The following is a 24,367-nucleotide window of genomic DNA, read 5'->3' as shown; positions in this document are numbered from 1 at the left end:
ACACACATGCTTGGACACACACACACACACTCTCAAACAGGTTGAACAGGGGCACAAGAGGATAGCATTTCCCATCCAGAATGATAGGACGCCAAGAGGAAGGGAGGAGGGAGGGACGAAGGAGGTGTGCTGGGAGTTTGGGCAGTTTTTGATTCTGGTTTGGTGAGTTTTAGGAGCGGTGTACCACACACACACACACACACACACACACACACACACGTATCAAAGGAGTGAAAGAAAGACAAACGGAAGGAATGATAGGGAGAGGGAAGAGAGGACTGACGGAGTTCGGACGGCTCGGCGGCAGCGCCTTCACCTGACATCATGCGACCTTGACTCCAGCGCTGCATCATGGTATTCTGTAAGGACGCTCTTTTTTTAATGTCTAGGTTATTTTGTGGCACGATTAGCGTGTTGTTGTGTGTACTCAGAACTTTTTTTTTACCCTTCCTCTCCCTCCCCTCATCTCTTTCTCCCCCTCTTTCTCGGCTCTTAGGAATGTGGGGCTTATGTCAGTGAGAGTCAGGTACAGACTCACTAATTACCACTGCCCTTCCTCTCTCCATCTCTCCCTCCCTCCTCCTCCTCCTCTCTCTGTAGCTCTCTCCTTCAACTCCGTCACCTCCTGCTCTCTCCTCCACTCCGAGACCTTGCGCGCTCCCCCCTCTTCTCTTCTCCTGTCTCCCGCTGTTACGTCTACGTGCGTTGTCGTGACTGGAACAGAGGAGAGGACAAACAAGAGAGGATCTGAGTCAGAAACCGAAAAAAAATAGCAAAAGGAGAAGAGAAACTCTGACTTGTCCCGTCCCATGTCGGGTGTGTGTGTGTGGAGTGTGTGTGTGTGTGTGTGCCGTGTGCTCGCGCCGGGTATCTGAGACCTCTTCTACACTGTGCGTTTGGGAAACCTGTCACTGAAGGCAGGAGGTGTCTTGACAGCCAGCAAGAGGTCAAAGAGAAGCTGACAGCACACAGCAAAAGTGGAGGAAGATGAGAAAGTGACCAGTTCGTTGGATCGTTGCTTTTCAAAAGGTGAAAGAAGACCCGGCGGCGACGCAGCGAGCACACGTCCCATCATCCCCACAGGTCAGCTGGAAACTCATCGCACGCCTCCACTGGGCTGCGTCTCATTGCGTTCGGTTTCTTCTCCTCCAGCCATGATCTTTTAACGGGTTATGCTGTCAGGGTGGTTGAGGGACAGCGTGTGTTTTCTCACCTGGAGGATTCAGAGCACGCATACACACTCAGTGGGTATCTAGAAGGACATTTCTTCAGCTGGTGCATCTGCTGATCACAGTGACCCAGCTGACTGCTGTAACCTTCACCGCAAGGTTACGGGACAAGGACTGGATGTTTATTTGTGTATGTGTGCGCGTGTGTGCTATTGATGTCTTGTCTAGTCACTTTGTGTGTGTGTGTGTGTGTGTGTGTGTGTTTTTAAAAACTGGTCGAGCAGGGCGCCAGCCAGCCTTGAGTGTCCTGTTGTTGTACAAACAAGACTTAGTTGTGTGTGTGTGTGTCAGTGTGTGTGTGTGTGTGTGTGTGTGTGTGTGTGTCTGTTCATGATAGTTCATATCCAGCTGATCTGTTCAAGAGCAGATGTCTGGTGCTTCTCTTGATGTTGATTGGTTGCTCTGCTTTCACAAATAACTTTTCTAATTTGTGTCTAAAAAGTACGACGGAGTATTAGGGCCAAACAAAAAAACAAAAAAAGGAAATTACGAGAATAAAGTCATAATGCAATGAGAATAAAGTCGTAAAATTATGAGAATAAAGTCATAATATTACGAGAATAAAGTCATAATATTACGAGAATAAAGTCATAATATTACGAGAATAAAGTCGTAAAATTACGAGAATAAAGTCATAATATTACGAGAATAAAGTCGTAATATATTATAAATATATAAATATAACTTCACAAGATGCTCAATATTCCTCATTTTAACACAGGGAGAAGAAGCTCTTCCTTAGAGTTCTCATAAATTATATTCTCATAATATTACGACTTTATTCTCGCAACATTATGACTTTATTCTCGTAATTTTACGACTTTATTCTCGTAATTTTACGACTTTATTCTCGTAATATTACGACTTTATTCTCATAATATTACGACTTTATTCTATTACGACTTTATTCTCGCAACATTACGACTTTATTCTCGTAAATTTACGACTTTATTCTCATTATATTATGACTTTATTTTCGTAATTTCCAATTTTTTTTGTCTTAGTTTGGCCCTAATACTCCGTCGTAAAAAAGCACCTTAATTCCCCTCGAAAACTAAACCATAACTTTCAGTGTAACTAAAATGTACAGTTGTCAAAAAGGAACAGAAGGGAATGATAATACAGTAATTATCAGAAAAGATATGGTCAGTGATAGGAGATGGTTTGCCTCTAATAGATGCTGAGTCCTGCTCATAGATAAAATAAATCACTTGATAATGGCTTCCTAAGGGAATAAATCAGTGAATATTTAGGTGAACAGTTGCTTTAATGATGCATTTTATTTACCTTGGAGGTGAGAACTGGAAACCTGGAATGAAGTCACAGTGATGAATGATGTGTATTTCTGGCTTAATGTGAATAAGATGAGTCAAAAGTGATATATAAAGAGCTAAATAAGCCTGGTGTTTGTTTATTGTTGCTAGTAGGAGACAGGGTAGGTGAAGTTTCTCCAGCTTCTTGTGTTGAAATTTTAACTCGGAGGCATTTCAGTTGAAACTTCAGAAAATCAACTTTCCTGTGCAAATGGAATGCACTACAAGGGTCGTACGCTCGCACACATGGTGGGTGTTTCTGACATGCTTTTTGTCCTGCTGATAAACAACCCGTCAACCGTCTTCCTGTTAGAAGATACGTGGTTTGGACTGGTTGACCCACAGCTCAGTTCAGCAACACTCGGCCTCCCCCTACTCAAAGTGAGAGGATGGCGAGGCTGTTGGGGTTCAGGGCTGCAGGAGAATTACACTGCAGGCCTTTATATTGTGGCATTATTCAAAAAGGATTCTTTTTCCTCTCACTTTTTTCCCTTTTCCCTCGCCCCATGTGCCATTTTCATTCATTTTCTGGTCAAGTTTACTCAAGGTGGCTTTTTTGGTTTAGGATAAGGTAGCAAAAGTTTTTGTCTAGGTTGAGGGAAAATAATAATACCCCCCCTCATAATAAATCAATCAAAATAAAATCAATCAAATTGAACAGTGATGTTAAAGCAAACCCTGACTCCAAAGGAGTGCTGAACCGTTGACAGGATGTGATAGACCAGGGGTCGGCAACCCAAAATGTTGAAAGAGCCATATTGGACCAAAAACACAAAAAACGAATATGTCTGGAGCCTGTCTGAATGAAAAATGAAAAGTCTTGTATCAGCCTTAGAATGAAGACAACACATGCTGCATTTTTCTATATTAGTTATAACTTGGGGAAGATGTTTTTTTTCATTATGCACTTCGAGAAAAAAGTCTAAATCTCGAGAAAAAAGGCGAAATGTCAAGATTAATTTTGAAGTACAATCTTGAGAAAAAAGTCGAAATGTCAAGAAAAAAGTCAATGTTGAGAAAAAAGTCAAAATTTTGGGAAAAAAGTCGAAATGTCAAGAAAAAAGTCAAAATGTTGAGAAAAAAGCTGGAATGTCGAGAAAAAAGTTGAAATGTCGAGAAAAAAGTCAAAATGTTGAGAAAAAAGCTGGAATGTCGAGAAAAAAGTCGAAATGTCGAGAAAAAAGTCAAAATTTCGAGAAAAAAGTTAAAAAGTCGAAATGTCGAGATTAAAAAGAAGAAAGAAATAAAGGAAAAAAAGGAAAAAAAGAAAAAAAAAGAAAAAATGAATAAAAAAATAAAAAAAAAAGGTCAAACATTTTTGAAAAAGCTCCAGGAGCCACTAGGGCGGCGCTAAAGAGCCGCATGCGGCTCTAGAGCCGGGGTTGCCGACCCCTGTGATAGACTTATCTTGAAATAAGATTCTTTGGTTTGGTCAAACTTGTGGCATCTTCTTCAAATGGCAAACAAATATGCACTGAAACTGTGTTTTTCAGGCCCATTTTGTCAGATACTACCCCAAATAATGACTTCTAAATAAAGTCCTGTCCCTGTATCACCCCCAGCTTCTCTGACACTTTCATAAAGAACTTTACAGGTCTGTCCTCTCTGGAAGGAGACGTGCACATCTCTTCTGACACTGATGATGCAGGAGTATTTAGCATTGTGTATTTAGGTTTATCTTACGGTTATTGTTCGAGAAAGCTTCCACAAGTATTATGTAAGATATTGTATTGTCTTGTGAACTCACGGAAACAGGAACAATGTCGGGTGTAAATCCTTTGACCAGGGCGGTGTCTGTCGAAGTGCTGGTCTGACCTGAAGAGTCGATGACACGTGGCTTTCTTTCTGCCGGCTGTCTGGTTCCAAACCAAAACCAGGAGTAGAGACTAGCTGAATTGTTAATATAGGATTGATATTATTCCAACTGTCCTGAGACATTAGCTGGAGGAGTGAACCACATTTAGAGCGATATCATCTCTTGACTGACTGTATCACGTTCCACAGTGTCAGACAGGAAGAGACAGTCATCAAAAACACGAGTTCATATCTAGGCATTTTTCTTAGTTTGACCTTGCTGGTATATGTTTGGACTCTAATTTCAGGAAGACAAGACAGACAGTTGAAACAAGAAAATCTGGACATCTGTCATTTTTTTTTTTTTTTCAGAAGCAGGATGCTGGTTATTGTTCATCAAACCTCAAGCATAAGGAAGAGAAACAGCTTAAACTGCATGAATTGTGCACCGACCGACACACATACACACAGTATATGATAGTGTCACATGACTGTCACATGATCATCTCATGCTGATGGTGGGGAAGCAAGGATTCGGTCCACTGTGTGTGCGACAAAGCCGTCGACCTAATCCAGTAAAAAGTGAGGCAGAAATCTAAAGCAGCGGCGAGCGGAGGCCAGCGCTGCAGAGGGGGAGAAGGGAACCTGTTAGCACTATTGTGCTGTTTATGAAACACCTGTAACAAGATCTGATCTCCTCTCTCTCCCATTCTTTCTGTTTGTCACAAACACACACATACCTGGAGAGCACAATGGTCACATTCTTCCCCTCTTTCACCCCCCCCCTCACCTTCCCCTTTAGCTCCGTCCTGACCAGAGCTGCAGCATAATGAAGGGAAGCAGAAGCAGGTCGAACATTAGAGTAAAATGAGGGCAGAAACAGGAGGGGAACAGGTGAAAAATGCATGCACATACTTTAATCGGTGTCTTTTTTTAAACGCTTGGTTCCCTTCCTCCAGTGAGGACTATCAAAAAGTGCTCATATTATGTCGATGACAGATTGCAGAACTGTTTGTCTTCCTTTAGCAGACATCGGTCTCATTTGCGGTCATTGTGACTGTCTGTTATAGAAAATCAGACCTAAATGTTCAGGTAAAAAAATAAAATAACTTAGAAAAATCCAAGGACGTAAATCTAGCAAATGGCAGGAAAAAAAACAACTAAAAATGGGAGGAACAGGAAAAATACTGAAAGGATGGAGCAGAAAACAGAAACAGAGGAGACGGGGCAGAACTCAGGTGTAAAACATGGACAGGAAGTGAAGCTCAACAGAGAGAACAAAGCAGACGCTGTTTCAAAATAAAACAGGAACTAAATGAAAGACATAAGTCACAGACATTCAAAAGAAACAGGTAATACTGGGAAAAAAGATGCAAAGAACACAAATGAAGACAAGATCAACACTTGAACATACTTTATAAGTTCTTATTTTTGCTGAAATTATAGATGAACTTAGTTTTCTTCTCACTTGCTGTAAAACCATGAAACTTGTTTTCTTTTATTTGGGAGGTCGACAGTTCGATCCCAAGTTTTTGACGTTAAAAAAGGCGCAACATCAGTGCAAGAGCATTTAAACAGCTGGAACGCCAGATTGCTTGGTCCCAGTTTTCAGTTCAGGTCGTCAGGTTCAGGTGGACCAGACTTATAATAGTTAACAAAAACTATGACTAAAACTGAAACTAACAGTGAAAAAACAATTCAGTTAACTGAAATGAAACTAAAAATGGTTTTTATTCAACGAAAGCTAAATAAAAAACAAAATTAACGAAAAAAATGTAAGGTCAAATTTTGTTTTCATTCTCATTTCATGCCTTGTTTTTATGTTTTTAAGTTTGCCGTTTAATTTTTTATTACTCAAAGGAAAGACAAAAGGATTGTACCGTATCACATTGTTGGTAGGATTCGTTTATCCAAGATTTTTTTCTGTCAATATCTGTAAGTCGGTACCTAAAAAAAACTACCGTACACTAAAAGAGTACGTATTTTCTAAATAGAAGACACATCTTTTCCCAGAGTTACTGCACATTTGATCATCTTTTGTGATTTTTGTTCACTTGTCGAAGGCAGTGTAGATGCAATAAACTGCAGGATTCACAGAGATGTGCACACAACCTAGAGCAAACTATCCGGTGATGAAATTTAAAAGGTATGAGTTCCAGCGAACCCTTGCACACTTGCATATTAGGGGAAATTTGAGATTTAAGTTTTAGATTTGTGTCAGATGTAGTAACAGCTTCAACAAACTAAATGTTGTCCTAAAGGGAAAATATGAAAAGCAAACATTATTTCGCTTATCCCCTCTTGGTTACTAAACAAACAGTGCTGTGTAATGTGGTGGAGGGGCGAGGAGGTTGCAGCGTTTATATATGAATGTTTACAATAACTGCTTGTCCAAAGGTAATAAAAACATCACTAGTCTTATATCCACATTATTGTACACCAATAAAAGCATAGTTATTGATAGTACTCTGTGTTTCTGCTAGTATTGCTCCCTATATATAAATAATTATAGTTTTAATCTGGTTTAAAGAACCAAAATGAGAGTTTCTCCTAAGGGAGACAATAAAGATTCATCATCATCATCAGATCATTTGAGAGAAACAGCATTTCCAGTCTGAGAGGTTTACCTCATTAGAATAATGTGACGGTTTTTCTGCTCTTAGTCAATCTCACCAGATCTCCCTATGGAGAACATAACCAGATTGGCTAGATTAAAGCAGGACAGACAAGTTTTTTCTTTCATTTTTAGATATCAGTTTCATGTTGAAGCAATAGTTGATTTTTTTTTACAAAACATCTTCTACCCCTCACAATCTCCCATCCCTACTATCAACCAAAAACAGCCAAAGTAACTTTGGACTCTCGTCCCAGTTGTGTTTTGACAACTTCATATCACTTTATGACACTATCGCACACCAACAACCGTGAAACGAGCTCACGGAGCTACGAGTTACCCATCCCATTCACAGACATTTCCACTGGTTCAGATCTAGTACAGAGGGGGTCACAGGACTCAAGACAACCAAGATGGCAGCAGAATTGTTAATAACTCATTCTTCTGTGCTCCTGCCCCACTCCACACCATTTGGTCTTTTTTTTATGCTAGTGTGGTTGTTGTATGCTTCGTTTCTCTGATTGGTTGTACGTCTATTTAATGGCTTCCAGAGGCTTTCTCTTAAACATCCATTGGTACTGCCCCCTAGAAGTCAAAGTCAAATCCAGAGGAGCCAGACTGATTTTCTTTGTATCGAAAAGGAAAAGAATGAGGATGGTTGGACGGCCACGCCCTTGTAGCGTGACTGAGCAAAACAACAAACACAAGTACATTTTGGACACTCTTGAAAATTAAACTCCTCAACCTGACTTAACCTTTGCACCTATAGGTGGACCCACAGAATTACAAATGACAAGAACTAGGGATGGGCGGTATGGACTAAAACATTTATCACGATAATTTCTGGCATTTATCCCGATAACGATAAAAATGACGATAAAAAAAATACCAATTCAACTCCACCTTTTTAACTATAAATCTATTACCACATTCAGTCTTTGGAGCCCCCAAAACACTACTCTAAAAGAATACTAAATACTACTAAACTACACCAATTGAATTGATAAAAACCAATTAAAACTGTACTACAAAACTGTAATGACTCAAGCTCCTCGCTCTCAGATCCGCCATGTTTGTTACACAAAAACATCATCAACGGGAATTTATCTGTCTTTCTTTCTTTCTTTCTTTCTTTCTTTCTTTCTTTCTTTCTTTCTTTCTTTCTTTCTTTCTTTCTTTCTTTCTTTCTTTCTTTCTTTCTTTCTTTCTTTCTTTCTTTCTTTCTTTCTTTCTTTCTTTCTTTTTTTGGCTCATTTCCTTCCTTCCTTCCTTCCTTCCTTCCTTCCTTCCTTCACGTACGTTCTGCGTCGATTTAACGCAGAACCATAAATTCGTCTTTACACAAAAACGTCATCAAGGGGAATTTATCGTTTTTACCGCGAGATAACAAATTCTTACCGTGGGGAATTTTTTTGACGGTATATCTTGAACGGTAAAATATCACCCATTCCTAACAAGAACTCCTTTGTGCTACTCGTAAAATTACTGGACAGACTACCCAAAGCTTTCTGAGGAGCAGTTTTGAAGCCTTTTTTTTTCCGACTGGAAAACACCCACCTCATTCAGCGAATATTTGCTGCATTCAGGGGACACTGAGTTAGTATAAATTGCCCAATCATTTTCTCAGCAGTGGACAAGTTTCTAAACCGGGTTGTGAATGACATTTTAACATTTGGCTCAATGGAGATTGACCTGTCTCTGGAGCCTCCAGTGGTCAGTATAGGAACTGCAATTCTTGCTACTTCTGGGTTGGCTCTTGTTACCGCTTTAAAAACAAACACTGACAGGTTTTTTGATGTGCAGTGTTTGGTTGTTGATTCTAAAAAAAGACAAACAAATGAAATGCATTCAGTACCAACATACAGTATCTTTCCAGAATTATCTAGCGTTCAGAGATTAAACTATTTTTTAACAGTTCACCCAAAAGAAATTCGTACATATTCATTTTGGTTCAGGCAGTTTGCAACTTCACCTCTGGATGTCACAACACTCACACTCATAAGATGATGGTTTACACACAATAACCCGCTATATCAGTTTAACTTAAACTGGCATTAAGTTGAATCATTAACTTTCAGGAATCTGGGTGTGAACCTTTGTTTCTGATCCCACACTCAGTAAATCCATCATCTACTCCACCTGCCTGCCGCTGGGTAAAGCAAGCGTTGATCAATAAAAAATGATTAGAGGCACTTCCTTGAAGTGGCTTTAATCATAGCGTGATTATAAAAACCAACACTATGAATTCTACTTATGGACAGTTGGGCGATCCTTGCAGACTGATCTCCTCAGTAAAAAGGATTACATGCTCCTTGCTTTGACCACACTGCAAAAGCTGGATTTATACGATAATAATTTAATCATAACTGTCTGCCCGGATTGATTTCACAACATTTAAACGAGGAGAAGTGATCCAGTGAGCTGAGGCATTGTGCAACTGTCTCTCCGATGAGAACGTGGCAGGACTGTGGAGTGTATAAACGAGCAGCCACCAATCAGTGAGGAGGAAGGATCGGCCCTCCTCCGCCCCCGTCTTTTTTCCTCCGTCCCCTGCCTTCCACTGTTCAACCTTTGACCCCTGCGTAACCCCCTGCACCCCCCCAGCGAGGTGACACCGCTGAACCCTCCATCCTCTCCTCTTATCCTGCTCGACTCCCTCCCCTGTCCTCCAACCTGCTTGTACGCTAATGCTCTTATTATGCTTCATTTCACCGCGGGTTTCGTAATCCACCTCTTTTAGGTTAACGGAGTGAGGAAAGAGGCGTATGAAAGGACGGGACTTATGCACTCGTACGTACACTGCTCTATTGTGCCTCGGTATTTGCCGTGAGGCGATCCCCCTCCTTATTTTAACCCCAATGCAAGTATTTACTCAGAACAATGACATTTACACTGTAACAGGTTTTTGGATGGGATCCCTTCAAGAGAATACATATAGAGAGTTTATATTTCCTTTTCAAAATAAGCGTGAAATCGGTTCTAGTACTTATTTACTCGCATACACACTCTCAGCATCCTACTGCCCGTTCTCAAACTCGCTCTTCCCTGCATACCTGCTGCTACACACAATGGGTTAGTTGTCTGGACAGCAGCAGGCCATGAGGCAAGGTGTTTGTGTGTGTGTGTGTGTGTGTGTGTGTGTGTGTGTGTGTGTGTGTGTGTGTGTGTGTGTGTGTGTGTGTGTGTGTGTGTGTGTGTGCGTGTGCGTGTGTCTGTGTGTGTGTGTAGTATGAGATTTGTATCTTGTAGGGAAGGCAAGAAAACCTGGTTTGTGTGAAACTGTGTAGACGTGAGTAGGTCTGAAGGACAGAAACTGAACACTGTATGACACGGCATCTCATGATAAAGCTCCACCTCGAGCACACACACACACACACACACACACACACACACACACACACACACACACACACACACACACACACACACACACACACGCTGCCCCCCTACGCTGTGCCAGAATGGAATGTTCCACGGGTCCGGTCTGACTGTGAACCCATTCACAAAACTGACACAAAGTGGTCGCACGATAGCCATACCTGCATGCCGACACATTGAGCCGTTTCCTTCATTGTTCCAGCTGGAGTTTGCACATCTTTCCCTTTCTGCAACGTTCCCACATTTTTCCTCTTTGTTATCGAGTAGTTTCAGAGTACAGGCAGGAGAACAGGTGTATTATACACAGCTTTGGTTTCTCAGGATTTTTGTTGTTGTCATAAAGTACCCATTGCTGTGAGTAGTTTGCGTGACACAGTTCGGCAGTTTAGCCATTGTTTGTCTATCAGGGGTTGACCAGCGCTGAATTCTAGCAGGTTTTCATTCAGCTCTTATCGGTCTTTTATACTTTCCTCTTCTCACTTTACTGAGGCCGGACTTGTGTGTGTGTGTGTGTGTGTGCCTGTGTGTGTGTGTGTCTCTGCTTCTACATGTACTGGAAAACACATTCCCTCTCCAGGCAACAGTTATTGGTGAAGATTTGTTTGGCTTTCGCCTGTAATTGATGTATTTTAACAGCTAACTAGTTCAATCTTCTGACATTTTTAGAGTTACGTTCCCTGAAAGACAGAATTGGACAAATTTAAACTGCTGTCTTAAACTGGCAAGAAATGAGATGAGGAAACAATAAAATTTAAAATTTAGCACCGAGGATGTTGGAGGGGTACACACCACCTCAGTCAATCAGATGTATGCTTGGTGGATTAAAAGTTAAACATTTAACAATCTCTTGCCATAATTGTTAGGGGACTTACATGTTTGTGAATCTTGTGAATGTACTCACATTTACTCTGTGGATTAATTATGTGAAGCGTTAACGCTAGCGCTTAAAGGGCCGTGCACCTACACAAATATAAAAAATGTTTATGCCTTACCTCGCACTCTTTCTTTTTGATACGTTCCTTTCAGTATTTCCTTTAACGTAGATACAGGGACAGCTCCATCAATTTGATACCTGTGCTAAAAACGTGCACGATAAGTGTAAATACATCAGAACACACAAACAAAACATACAAATCAAACCAAAGTATGCTTCATTTTCTACATTTTGTTATTGGAGTTTATTTTGTATCGATTTGTGTGAATAACAGTTCTTTAGGTTTATTTTTAGCATCTTTAATTGTTTTATCATCACAAATAATGTCAATAATGCAGCTGCTTTAGTCTCACGAGTCACGCCACACAGTCCTGTTGCAAATATTTACCTTCAATTAAACCCTTGCAGTCATAAAATCTGTTACGTACTAATAGAGATGAAACATTTGATTTCATGTGCTGAATGTACTGACTTCGAAGGCAAATTTTAAGAACCATGGCATACTTTACTACCCTGAAGTTAGCTTCCAGTTTGTGGCTTCAGATTTTGATGACTTCTGCTTCGTACTTTCTTCTGATTTCTATCAGAAGTTTTCAACTCAGAGGGTTCCCCTAAAGATGTGGAGGTTTAATTCAAGATTTAGTGTTGTTCAGTCTCACGCTCTGTCACTTTCTCATTTTCACTACTTTCCTGAGTCGCTTAGTGCCGCAATGCTAAGTGTGGCGCTAGCAGCTCATTTAATCATCGTTGACGTGGAGTTAATAGGTGTGGTTTTTGCCAGTAGAAATGACCGGAAATTACATGAAACTGTGAAAGCTAGAAATCCCTTCCCAAAAAAGTGGTAGTTTAGTTAAAATCAAGTTAAAGCACAGCTAGGTTAGCCACATGCTAACAGACTGTGAAACTGTCCCTGTGGTCTGTGTTGACTTTTATTTTTGTGTAGATTTAACTGACAGTCTGGTTGTTAATTTGGCATAGTTAAACAATATGTAGTCACATATATTAGTAATGTGTAGCTGATAGAATATTTGTAAGCACTTTATGCTTTCACTGTCACATGGCAGTTACCGGTAGTTAATTTCCACTGTTGGGAGGAAGGACAGTCATCCATGTTGACGCTGCAGCGGTTAGTGGTTATTGGCCAGATAATGATCAGCTACAATGTGGTTAACTGTAGTTCGTATGACTGTTTCTCCTTTGCCCTGAAGTTTCTGCCCTCTTTTGCTTCTTTTTTTTCTTTTCAATATTGCTCTCCTCTCCTTTCTTCCTTCTTCCTAGTCTCCTTGACCTTGACGGTGATTGTAGCACCTAAACACACACTGCTGACGCGTCTGTGACTGGTTACTGCAGGCCACATGACTACGAGAAGAACGTCAGCTGACCAGATTCTGGGCAAAAGGGGAAACGTCTTTCAACAGAATGGAAAAAAAAAAATAGTTGGACCTTATTGTCAGCTTCTTTGTGTGTGCGCGTGTGTGCGTGCACGTGTGTGTGCGTGTGTGTGTGTGTGTGTGTGTGTGTGTGTGTGTGTGTGTGTGTGTGTGTGTGGAAATAAACCAGAAAGGCTCTCTTTTTGTGCTGAGTCATTGTGTTAATCAGAAGGAAGACATCAGGATTGGCTGACATTAGTTACAGGATGTGAGGTGACCGTTTGGATGAGGAAGTGTTACAACTGAATAAAGTCAGACATTTTCCTGTCAGTTTAATCGCAGTCTTGCCATCACAGGATTTTTTTGATGCAAAATACTTTGCTTCAAATACCGGACAGGTTTGATGCTTCTGTCCTTACATACCTATCCATCTGTTGTGAATACTTACATGCAGGCTTTTTGACGGCCTGTGGGGCTCGCTTCCTCCAGCGAGATCTCAGTATCAGGCTCAGATGAGTTCTGATCCATTTAAATAATGATCCTATCCACTTAAGCATAATTATTTTTTGTTCTTCAAATATACAATGATTTGACTCTGAGTGTTAGAGTTCAGTCCACAGAGAAAGGTTAATGGAAAGGGTTCCTATGGAAACCGATGCAGATAAAACGATGGCAAAACTTCCGTGACAGAAACACAGAAATCCCGCTGACACCTCTGAAGGCGGGATGTTCTTCGTGTTAGAGGCCTTTTCACGAGGAACAGGCACGTTTGACCTGCAGCAAGCCTCCCAGTCGCTCTCACGTTTCCTGCAGAGTTGACGCGCATGTCAGGGCATTTCTCTAATGTTTATGTTTCCAGTAACGGGAGAAGAGAGTTTGACGTTTACATACAATACAGTGTTGGCCCCCCCGCTACCCCCGCTCCACCCCCCACGTGACATTGTTTCAGTTAGTTTCTGACATCCGTGCTGAAATCTGCTTGCAAAGTAAAGATATCATGTTTGACTAGTGCTGATGTGGACGGCCTTGAAGAAGATAGTTCATGGTTTCTGGTAACGTGACGGTTGTTTTTCTACAGGAAATACTGCTAAAAGTAAATAAAATTATCTAGTTTTTTTAGCAGCATTTCATTTGACAGCCACATACTGATACTTTTTAAAAAAAAGTGACACTATTGAACACATAAGTTAATGATCGCTTAAGCTGAGAGGAGACGGTTATGCATAACTCATCAGGCTGCCTTTAAACATTATTTTCCAGTAACTTTGTGGTGTGGGATAATTTTTAAAAGCAGTAAACATTTGCAGCTGTACAAGGAGTACGTGTCCCTCTTCATCCACCTCGGTCACTGTTGCCAAGCTGTTTGTGTGCAGCTTCTTATGGGTCACATGAGACTTGCAGGGCCAGTTCCTCCACGTCTCTCCCCTGTCTTTGTCTCTGATGACTATCGTCACCACATTGTGCTATTTTAATGGTGTGAAACTGCTTTGATGGCACGTGTGGTGATTGAATTGAATGGATTTTTTTTTTGTTTTTGTGACAATCAAATCAGATTTTTAGTTTTGACTAACTTTCCTGAGTTTTTCTATAATTATTTTCAAATTTGCATACAAAGAAAGTTTAACAGTATTATTTTAGAGGGCGTTTAGTCCGAAAAAGTAGTTTCAGCAGGTAAGGGAACTACACTAAGTACACCTTTGGCTGCTGCCCAAACCCTGACCCACAAGGCCCTCCTGCAGGTAATGAACCGACAGGAGGGCAAACCCATGTGGCAACCTCCAGGCACTGGCCAGCAAGGACCTACCTCCATGCCTTGCTCAAGGGTGAGGGCCTGGTACCCTTAAGCTGGGCCAGGGACATGGACAACATACCCTCTAGGATTCATTTGGACATGCAAACCCCTCAACCACCATAGGGGGGCAATTTGAGACTTTGTTTTCATACAACTAGATCAGTCGTTTGATATACGACAAAATGGGCGGGCTTTAGTAGCAGAGACCATGAACTCTCCTCCTTTATCTATTTACAGACGTTCACGCAACATTGATAGTCAACTTGTACAGACTTATGAGGTGGAGGTGACCAGAAAGAAATTCCTGTACAAACAGTCCTTTTTAGACCCTTTTGGCACATTTACAAAGTTAAAGCCATTTCAGTTTCCACATGATAAATTAAATGGAATTACATTTTTGAGTCTGGTCAGAGACTTGAAATATTGATTTATTTTGGCACAGGTCAATTGCCCCAAGTGCAAACACTAACTGTCATTTAGCTGTAAACGTGTAGGTCGTCCTATCTCAAAACCGCTTCATTTCACTATCGTTTGTTTCCTAACGAATGCTTACATTCCTAGACCTAGGCTTGTTTCTGGAGTATTTCTTTAATTTCCTGGTCATAGTCATTGATACAATACAGTATATTTGTCAGCAATTATAACTTCTCCCTTTTAATTGTCTTTTTTACAAATGGATAAGAAATTAAAATATTACAAAACAGACTTTTTATTTGTTTTCTTATTCTTATTTTGTAGTTGACACCAACAATGATGATATATATTTTCCGGGTTTTTGCATGTGTGATTGCTTGTGTGATATAGGTGCGTCGGCCATAAAGTCATCTAGGTGTTTTAATCCCTCTCCCCCCACCTTAAAATAGGTTTATGGCTGTGCATGGCCTTCACTCCCAGCTTTTATACATCCTGGCAGAGAGAGATTTCTCCATTTGAAAACTTTGAACTGCCTATCTGCACACTCTGTGTCTATCAGAGTTTGCTGCCAAAAAGGTCAGAATCCGTGATTGCTTGTCCTTCATTAACAGAGTTGTTGGTTAATGAATAACACGTACAATGGCTGGAGTAGAGGGGCGGCCCGTCGGACAGATCCCCACAGCCCTGCTTCTCTTTAAGGGTTCTTAGAGGTTATATACACTTCCACACATTGTCAGTGTGCCGTCCTTCCTACTCTCTCTGACACTCTCCGTTTCTATCAAACATGAGTGGAATGTGACGGCTTTAGTCCAGTTTGCATTGTCCTCATCTTTGATGAGTTTAGCTGCTTGTCACCACTAAACTTTCAGTTCTTACTTAAAACAACACGCAGAGTGAAACTATCGGTGATACTGTGATATCTGGTGATGTGATACTCTCGACCAGTTACTGTAAATGGGTCCGTCGTTGACAGAAAAACACCATGAGACGATTTAACCCTTATGTACTGTTAGAATTTTACACCTTCACAGTATTGTTTGGGTCAACTTTTATCTGAACCAAATAGGGACTGTTTAGACAAAATGTAATTAGAATGTTTAAGTTGCATATCACAAATAATGGATGTATGATTAATGAGTAAAATAAATAAATGTGGAAGTATATTGTTTTTAAGGTTCTGCATCATTTGCTTTTGAAGAACATAGAAAAGAAGTATAAACATAAAAGTCATAATGGTTTAAATACATTTAAAGGATTTGTGGAGTATTGTGAGAGGCCAGTTGGCCGTTCTTCTCTTGCAGATGTATGTGCCTGTTACTTTTGCCAAGATTGGCCACTCCGCCTTTGTTGGCATTGTCCTCAAGGATGATTAAATCTTGCTGTCATTATGTCATTTACTAAAATGCCAACTGAGGTACCTTTTTATTATGTCATGAACCCCATGTCGCCACTGCCCATCCAGTCAAAATGGATTCAGAAGTAAATATCTACTTTTTTTTAATATTCCAGGTACAGATCTTGTCTGTATCAAAGCACCTCTGACCTCTGGACGATCTTATGTGATGACTCCTATTATTTTTTTACTGTTTCACTCTTTCAATAGCACCCCACCCCGCACACATGCACGTGCACACATCTTTTAAAGACCAGTATGTGTATGTCTCTAGAGATCTCTGATTTACATATTGGTGAAATATTTGTATGAAATATCAGTTAAAATGTCCAGTTTTTTTAAGGATTTAATATACCCCAAAAAAAACAGCAACAGTACCAACAAAATAAATTTTTTCATACAAACATACAGCACTGCCCACTAGCGAATGAATTAACTTACCAAGGCTACGTAAAAGACGGACGGAGGTATGAGGGCTGCGATGTATAACAACACTTGAAACAACGTACAGTACGTAAGGGCGCATAAATAAGTGTTTTTTAAGTTACTAAGTCAGTTTCTAACAAGGCACACTTCAGAGAATGAGTGTAGTGAAGTCAAGTGAAGGATTTAGTGTTTGAACGGGTGGAGTCACACACTTGACTGACTCCACCTCCCAAAACCAGCTGCTATGAAAAGAAGTATAAAGATGTGATTTCAAGTTGAACTGTTGTACTTTCTGGTGATTTGACCAAAGCATGTAAGAAATTATGTGAACTTTGCAAAAAAAACTTCAACCTTAAAATGGCATTAAATTATTAAAAGTTTAAAGGCATTAAACCACAATCATTCAATGGTGCTTTTCTTTTTTTTACTTACTTCTGATTTATGACACAATTTACCGTTAAGGATGAAAGACCCCCAATTATTTTGACTTTTACATTAATAAATATCATCCTAAAAAAAAAGTTGAATTACCTGCACATCCTGTCTGTTGCGTTGGTACCCCAAACTCCGCCTACAACCCCACAACACAAGCTCATGACTTTTCCTTGATTTCCATCAATCATTTGTTTGTCACACCCTGTGCCCTTTCATCCCTCGCCTCTCCTTTTGGCTGGTTTCTTATCAGGTGAGTAAGGGAGAGATTGAAGCTGGAAGAAAAAAGCTGGGGGGGGGGGTTGTTACCTGTCCCGCGTGGCCCCGCCTCCCTGTTGTGGCTCCTAGGAATGATTAACACTAGAGCAGCCTTGCTCAGCACTCTGCATGTCCTCATGTCTCACTGCCACTGCCTGTCAACACCGCAGCTGTGTGAATGGATCGAGACCCAGAGTTGTAGGCAAGTGTGAAGTGACTGACACACTGACTGTAGCTCCTCGGCCTGTTGATCAATATCCGCTCTGGGATACAGGTAAACTGTTAATGCTGACCTCGGCATGTGTCTTTTTTTTTTTAATAGTCTCTCCACTTCAGGTCTCTTTTTAAAAGATGCTTATTCTGTTCATGCTGTCGTCATTACTTTCTAGCAACTTGTGCTTGTGACTGGTGGCCTCTTTGCGTTCTGCTTTTCTCTCTTGTCTTGGAAGCAGTTTATTGCGTTGTGTATGTGGGAAGTTCACAAGTCTGGCCTGTTTCACAGAGGAGCCAGACTGATTGGAAAAAGGCAACAAAGGCACTCAAACCAATCAGTGATTGGAATGGAGATCAAGGTGTCCTTTCAATGAAACCAGTGGAACCAGTGGAGTGGCATGACACCAAGTGTGTGTGTCCGTGTGTGTGTGTGTGTGTCCGTGTGTGTGTGTTTAAGGTGGGGGATTTCTTTTTTTAAATGCTTCAGTGACTACACGGAGAAGCTGGTATTATGCTGAATAGACTTCCGGGTTCTTCGTCACACAACATGTGGACTTTTGCCCCGGTGAGGTGAGCTGTTTGTTTTGTGTGCGTGTGTGTGTGTGTGTGTGTGTGTGTGTGTGTCATTGATTCACCGAAGTTATATTCAGTGATATTAAAAAAGGAATAAGAAAAAGCAGTGATGCGTAACAGCATGAGAAGGCTTTTCATGGTTTCATGGTTCACTTTTTTGAAGGATGTGTTTAAAAGGAAAAGGGAGAAAGGTTATAAGAGATATTTCTGAAGTCTTGAGTTGTGTTTGTCAACAGGGTGGGCCCGAGTGTGTGCAAAGGTTGGCTCATTTGTAATCCTCCGAGGTAAAATGGGAAGGATACTTGGAAAAAAGGTCATATACAGCCATTTGGTGTTGTTTTTTTGTACGTGTGAACTGCAACTGCTGCGAGTTTACCTCGTGCAAAGGGAATGACTTCTGGGTACTTATCAGTCAGTGCGGGACTTTCCTCTATAAAAAAGAAACTTTTGTTGTTGTTTTTCCAAATAAAATACATTATGTATAGCATTTTACAAACATTGCATACTTTAATAGGGAAACCTTAAACTCTCAATGTTTGAGACCATTTTTGTCAATTTTCAAAGGAATAAAATAGATAAAAAATGCAAAGCTGTTAGCTTACTTTACATAACGGCTTTTAAATCAGCACAAAGGAAATTTTTTCAGCTCAGCAGGTCCCCCTGCAGGCCTGGAGGTTAAGCTGCTTCTACGGATTTAGATTTGCTTGGTCATCACTGTCTCAAGTCTCTTCATCACCCCTGTTATGACGTCCATCGCAGCTCCGTGAGCTAGTTGCTTCACTCTTGTTGATGTTTGATGTTGTGCTGGTAAGCGATCACACAGTCAGTCAGTCGGTTGACTTGGCCCCCCTAAAGCCGGTTGCTGTTAAAAGAACTTGAACAATAAGTGTGAAAAGGGAGCTTTTGTACTGTATCCTTGAGATATTTTGATCAAAGCATGATACAGATATTCAAAGATGTGACTTAAAATTGAGATATGTCATCAATATCTCAGGAATTGTATGAAATCTTAAAAAATATTACAGGACTGTCTCAGAAAATTAGAATATTGTGATAAAGTCCTTTATTTTCTGTAATGCAAAAATGTCATACATTCTGGATTCATTACAAATCAACTGAAATATTGCAAGCCTTTTATTATTTTAATATTGCTGATCATGGCTTACAGCTTAAGAAAACTCAAATATCCTATCTCAAAAAATTAGAATATTCTGGGAATCTTAATCTTAAACTGTAAACCATAATCAGCAATATTAAAATAATAAAAGGCTTGCAATATTTCAGTTGATTTGTAATGAATCCAGAATGTATGACATTTTAATTTTTTTTAAATTGCATTATAGAAAATAAAGAACTTTATCACAATATTCAAATTTTCTGAGACAGTCCTGTATGCTATATCTCCTTTAATGACGCACTTTTGCTGCTTCTGTTTCTCAAGAAACGAAACTGTCCACTGACAAACTAAAGCAATTATCCTTATAAAATGATCGATAACAAATGTCTAATGATCTCAACTTTGCATGCAAACATTTCAGTGCTGTACCTTAATGAAAAACACTTATTTCGATATCCATTTGTGTAACGCCCCCCCCCTCATCTTCTCTACAACTACAACTCCTTTCGATCACTTGTTTACCCATGCCCACATTCCCCTCTGAACTCCAACAGCCAGCCCTGCCTCGCGCACTTGTGGGCACACACAGCCAGGACTGCCACTGAGGCTTTCATCACGAGTGTGACATGATCAATGCCAGGAGTAATTGTTTGAAACAATGTCTGCTTTGGCCTTGAGCGAGCTAGCTGATTACCCCAAGGAATGTGTTTGTCTAAGGAAGCAAAGCCCCTCAAGCTAAAGCAGCTCTTCTGATTAACGGTGACTATGTAGCTGAATGAGATGTTTGTAACTGTTGCACAAGATATGATAAAAGTAGCCCGCGGCTACTGTCGACGCGGTACTGCTTCAGTGTCTCGCCTTCCAGTCAGATTGTTCTCTTTTTAAGTGACATTTCAGATAAAAGTGACGGTCTTGGAGGCAGGTTGGGGAGGGGGCGGTTAAATGAACTGGAATCATCCCTCTGTTGTTGAGTTGGTGTGGGCTGGAGGCGGTCACTTCAGGGCCCGTTTCACTTTGAAGGGCTTTCTAGCGCTGAGGGAGGCCCAAACGTCCAGTCCTCCATCTCTCCCTCTGTTCATTAGCTTCTCTCACTCCTCTCTCCGTCTTGTCTTTTTCTCCTCAGACGCCCTCGTTCCCTCTGTTCAGCCACACTCATTTCATCCCCTTCACCTCCACCCTCCCTCCTCACCTACCTTCCTTCCTCCCTCTCCCCGCTGCTCGTCTTTGAGCTTGGGTGAGCCGAAGGAATGATGGTGACAGGTACATGGATGGGAGGAGGAAAAAAAAAGGAAAGAAAAAAGTGGCAATGGAGAACAGAAGCAGGAACAAATATGAAAGGGGGTTCAGATTCTGGAAAATCTAACCTAGCGTGGTTTCAATTGTCAAAACAAATCTTTGGAAAATGACCCTGGTTTAATTCTCCATTTGTCTCGTTGGAGTCGAGGCCACGTGAGGACGTTAGTGCTCACTTCTCTCTTGTCAAGTTTCATTTACTTGCAGCGTTCTTTGATTATGTACTGTATGGAAGTGTGTCACTTTCACGGCTCTGCCTGAAGCGATAAAACATTTAGAGATGCCAAAAGTGTATTTTGCATTATTGGAACGGGTTTCTGCAGCCGACTGTGGAGGAGACGCCTCTGTACAACGCAGCACGGTGTTCTGCAAGAGGTTGTATCGTTCTGAAGGAAAGTACAGCAGGACCCGTGCTCTTGTGACAAGCTATTCATTTACTTACGTTGGCAACTTGTCATAATCAGTCACTCAGCCTCGTCAGCCGAGACACTGATTACCAGTCGCCGTTAGAGCTGAGTTTAGCCACGATTATTCATTGTTTTGACCAGGGAGCAGATTCAAACATATATGTGTGTGTGTGTGTGTGTGTTATCTTTTATTTAGTTCTTTGTAATTCCGCTCCGGAACATCAATACCAGCGTCTTAACCATGAAAATTAGACCGTCACTGTGATCAAAGACCAGTTATATATATATTTTTCTTAATTGAAAAAAAAAAACAAAAAAAACCATCAGTAATATTCAAAGATTTCTTTATAATTGGCTTAAAGTATATATCTGATGACTTTCTATTAGTCTCATTGTCAACAAATCCCTTGAAAAGGCCAGACTCAACAATGATGCCTTTGTTTTTTTCATGCTGTGGACTCTACTGTGTTCTCAACTCTGATAAAAACACCGCAGAGAGCCTTGGTCTTGTACAGGGGGCGATGGAGCTGCGTCAAAATAAAGAGCTATTTAAAACCCGTTAGACTCAAAAATGACATTGTGCTGCAGTGGTGCCGTGAACAGGGTCCTCACAGACCACAGAAGTCATTTAAACTTTGTATAAGTTCAAAAAGTGTATTTGATAGCTATCCTTCCAGTCGCTGTTTCCTTGTTATCGGTCTTTACAAGTTGACTGTTGAATATTGTGCACACCGCTGGGGTTTATGGCTTTCTCCTAACTGGGTTGGAACTAGTGCATTTATGACAGGTGTCAGAAGCATGGCCATGAACTCTCCTTCTTTTACACCAGTAGTCGTCTTGTTTGGACTTATAACAAATGGCGGCAAGCGGAAGGAGACCCCTGACACACAAAGTTAAGATTACCTCGCTCAGACTGTAGGGACCCTAACGACAATATTACATTTTTGAGTCTTCTCAGATGCTGGACATAGCGATTTATTTCTTCATTTAATTTTTAATTTCAGATGCTGAATCCCATAGATGGGCCTTGGGCAGGGTTATAATAGTTTTGAATTTTTTATTTTAGTTTAGTTTTATTTCGTTTTGACTTTTTCTCCTTCAATTCAGTTAGTTTTAATTCGTTTTTAGTGTGGGTTTGCTAGTTTTTATTAGTTTTTATATTTTCAAAAATGCTTAGTTTTAGTTTAGTTTTTATTAGTTTTAGTTTTAGTTTTAGTTTTGACGTCACGGACCGTGAGGCGTTCAGGTGCCGTAGCTGCCAGTTGGAGATAAACGGCCAGAGCGGAATAAATTGATCATATTCTCATATTGACAGGGACGAAAACGGAGGAAATTATATCTATAATTTCAGTTCGTTTTAGTTAGTTTTCTAAACACGCAATATAGTTTCATTTTTCGTTTTTGTCTTTTAATTTTCGTTTTTATTTAGTTCAGTTAACGCAATTGTTTTTTCAATTTTAGTTTTCGTTTTTTCGTTCGTTTTCGTGAACGATAATAACTCTGGTACCAGCTCACACTGAACACACCCCAACATGCCCCTTTTTAAACGATCAAAATGCATGTTTATGTTGAGATGTTGAAGACTAAATATCTTGGCTGTGGCAGTAACAGACGCCAGCAGAAGAGAGTGTGTGGAGTGAGAAATGCCTGAGCGATGATTTAGCGGACAGGGTTCAGTCATTAAGTGGAGATTTAATGTTTCTTTGGTCCATCTCTCCAGTCTTGCTGTGGGGTTTAAAGGTTAACTGCTGGCCCGATGGGCTGATGGTTGTGCTGCGCGGCCACCAGAACGCCTCGGCACCTCGGAGGTGTGCCGGAGCTCTGATTGGCTCCCACTAATAACAGACAGTTAATCTTTGATTTAGGCTGACCCCATTTGCTTTAACGTGGGGCCGACTTCAACATCTCACTTTTCATCTTTCACTTTTCCAATTCTTGATTATTGGCAAAGAAAACACATCCATAAAACGCTTTCACACAAATGTGTATTTTTATAGATGTGGTTAAAGAAAATTAGACGACTATTTTAGAATATTTTGCAAGTTTTAAAAATTAGAATGTAGAAAAAAATGTCTTAACCCATTGACAGAGATATATTTACTTAAAATAACAGTTTTGACTAGATTTAGGAATATTATTCTTATTTCTAGAGGGGCTGTGTACTTAAGACAACTTTTTTTTATGCAAGAAAATTAGTATACACATAGCGTGACATACTCTGTTAACATCTCAAAACAGAAATCTGTGTACAGTCTGAATCTTGTCAGCTAAAAGCATGGGTGTTTTATCCTGAAGTATACATATTTCTTTCATTAGAGGACTCGCCTGCACTTTTGCAACCCCAATATCAGGCCCTTTTCTCGTATTCATAGTCCTCAAAATCCATTGATAAACTGATTTGGGTAAACTTTGGTTTCAGATCTGATTCTTTCTTTAGCATCTGACTCCTGTCTTTCAGTGATTTCAGTAAATGTGACGTTAGTTAGCTATCAATCATCTCCCGACAAACTTGTTGAACCAGAGTTACGTCCATTCTTCTGTTTTCTGTTTTCAGTTTTCATTGTCTTTTAAAGATTACAACGTCCGTGTTACGTCTGATCCATTACCACCAAGCCCTGTTTGCCGATACGTCATCTTGCCGTGATCGCTGCTCCTCACGTCATGTGAGACCGTAATATCCTCCTGAAAATAAATCGGAGGTGCTACACGCCATGAGTGGCTATCCGTCACAATCTGTCATCGGTGCTTTAATCTGCTCGTGAATCACTCATCTGTTTGCTCAAAACACTTTCTTCTTGTGTGTTGGCTTGGTCTTTAAGGAGCGTGTTTGGTTTCAGTTGCAGCTGAAACACAATGTGTTGTTGACCGCATTTTTTTCTTTCTTTCTCTCTTTCTCTCACTCCCACTTTTCCCTCGTTTCCCAGGGCTGTTTAGTGGGAGTTGTTAGACAAAAACTCTTCAGAAGTACAAGGGCCAGTCTCTCATCTGACTGTTTTTTCTTCTCATTCTGTCTGCTCTCTTGACTGCCCAGGAAGGTGTGTGTTGTTTGCTTAAGTTGAGCTGAGCAAGGAGCGCGTTCGACATCATGTACAAAAAGCACACGTAGACGCATGAAAACACACACACACACACACACACACACACACACACACACACACACACACACACACACACACACACACACACAGACGTCCGAGTCTTCTGCTGACCTGACACAAATCGTTCTGGTGGTCACTCCCGGTTAGAATTTCACTGTGACATAAACATGAGGAAGTTTTCAAACCCTCTGTTTGAACATTTCCTGCCTTTTCCTCTGATTTCTGCATCTCTAAGCAGAAACTCTTAAAGGCCATTAAAGAGGCCATTGAAACTGCATTTCCCATCATGCACCTCTCCGGTTGAGGCTCATCATCCAAA

The 24,367-nt window shown here is 40.6% G+C and overlaps 1 protein-coding gene across 6 annotated transcripts in view; it reads left to right on the top strand.

Moving 5' to 3' along the window:
- Positions 1–214: 214 nt before the first annotated feature.
- Positions 215–24,367, top strand: part of rbm47 (RNA binding motif protein 47) — a 44,759-nt gene continuing 20,606 nt past the window's right edge. For 4 of the 6 annotated variants that reach the window (XM_061746994.1, XM_061746845.1, XM_061746928.1 and 1 more), the window contains exon 1: positions 17,484–17,621. The gene's annotated coding sequence lies outside the window, so the exon portion shown is untranslated. Of the gene's footprint in view, positions 362–655; positions 1,084–17,483; positions 17,622–24,367 lie in introns of those variants that run through there. The other 2 variants (XM_061746601.1, XM_061746764.1) reach the window with 2 other exon arrangements.

This window comes from Cololabis saira, chromosome 1, assembly GCF_033807715.1.
Source record: "Cololabis saira isolate AMF1-May2022 chromosome 1, fColSai1.1, whole genome shotgun sequence".
NCBI lineage: Eukaryota > Metazoa > Chordata > Actinopteri > Beloniformes > Belonidae > Cololabis > Cololabis saira.
The sequence above is the reverse complement of the archived record's forward strand: the minus strand, read 5'-3'. Positions and strand labels throughout refer to the sequence as shown.